The sequence below is a fragment of the Cyprinodon variegatus genome, unplaced genomic scaffold (genome assembly GCF_000732505.1).
Source record: "Cyprinodon variegatus isolate N-32 unplaced genomic scaffold, C_variegatus-1.0 Scaffold134, whole genome shotgun sequence".
Taxonomy (NCBI): Eukaryota; Metazoa; Chordata; class Actinopteri; order Cyprinodontiformes; family Cyprinodontidae; genus Cyprinodon; species Cyprinodon variegatus.
Window position 1 is genome coordinate 11,193 of NW_015150587.1, and position 1,638 is coordinate 12,830.

The following is a 1,638-nucleotide window of genomic DNA, read 5'->3' on the forward strand; positions in this document are numbered from 1 at the left end:
TGAGGGATTGCCTTCGAGTCAATGAGTCGATGCAATCAACTGGTTTTTCTTGGATAGAAAACTTTGAATCAATTTGACTGTATGATCTGGTGAACTGTAAAGTGCCTTGAGATGAAAATAAACTGAATTGAAACTGAATATTATGCTGGTGAAGGTTCTCAGTCATACAAACAATTAGTCATTCCATATATTAATCAACAGATTAATCGATTTGCAAAATAATAAGTTGCAGGCCTACTCTTATTGAATTATTTTTAATCATTTATCTTACTGCATGCATATATTAAACTAGTATAAAATTACTTGACTCAGTTTTATAGACCATTTTCTCTTGAAATAAGGAAAATGTTTGCAATATTATAAACTAAGAGGATTTTGACCACTTGGAAATTACTCTATATTATGACAATACTGCTGAACTAAGAGAGTTTTGTTTAGGGAGGGGGAAAAAAGACCACAACAGTGTAAAATCTGCAGAAACAGGGAGAGAAATAAAACCCCTTCAGCAGTGAGAGCATAGAAAAACAATAATGCTCCTGCTCTATCGGCCTGCTCTGCTAGCAAAGCTAACGACGCTCCAAGCTAAACATTTCAAGCTAAAACCGTCCTACATCATAGGTTCTACAAACCAAGACAAGGGAGGGAACGTGCGCAATTCAATTCAGAAGAGCTACATAGAGACACAACTTTTACCACTGTAAAATGTGCAGAAATGTCTGTGTTTAGCCAACCCCGCAGCACATTAGCCAAACATAGCTGAACAGCACTTAGATAGAGCCAGCTAACGGCTCAAACATTAAAAAATATGAGCTATATTACATATGACAAGCAAAGCATGCAATAAATATGCGAACTTACCCTCTGGTTAATGCGGTGATGAAAATAAAAGAAAGCCAAGCAAAGACTAGCTGAGGGTTCTCCTTGTTTTCCTGCCCACCAATGTTGCCTTAAAAGTGGGTTTATCTCTGCTATCGTCCGTCCTCCCCCGCCCATCTACCCTCATGCCACTTGGGTGCGGCAAGAGCTAATCTCTGCCCGACTATTGGTCCATTTAAAGCACGTGACAACAGAGGAGCTGGTGATTGGACAATGGATTGTGAGCCTACCTCTCCAATGGGTTTTGATGCAGTGCGAAAAGTAAATTATCTAAAAATAATCTATTTCACCTACTAGTTCAATATATGTTAAAGTATATAACACATAATATGTAGTAAGCATTAATCGAGACACCAACAGTAAGCAGACAAAAAAGGGCTTTTTTACAAAGTAAATATTTTGGGCCATAGGCTACATCCTACAGGTTTTCATATATATTAACTTTTGTTTTTTGTTTTTTCAATAAGAAGGAGGATACTACTGTATTATTTTAGTTTCACTTTCCCAGACATTCTAACTTTTATATATATATATATATATATATATATATATATATATATATATATATGTGTGTGTGTGTACTATAGAGTTGTGCTTGAAAGTTTTCATACCTTCTTATTAAAGAAAATAATAAATCCACACTAGCAATTCAATTAGCACAGAATTGAAAATGTCATCATAAAAACAATTTTTTGAATGATGTCTTTGTCAAATAAAAATAAGTATTTTGAATTTTTGTTTTCAAAGATAATTCTAAATTAA

At 34.5% G+C, this 1,638-nt stretch overlaps 1 protein-coding gene across 1 annotated transcript in view; it reads right to left on the minus strand.

The window, feature by feature from the left end:
• The window catches only part of LOC107085816 (alpha-adducin-like), an 11,075-nt gene extending 10,080 nt beyond the window's left edge, over nucleotides 1-995 (minus strand). The window contains exon 1 of the mRNA XM_015376368.1: nucleotides 859-995. The gene's annotated coding sequence lies outside the window, so the exon portion shown is untranslated. The remainder of the gene's footprint in view (nucleotides 1-858) is intronic.
• Between the last annotated feature and the right edge of the window lie 643 nt (nucleotides 996-1,638).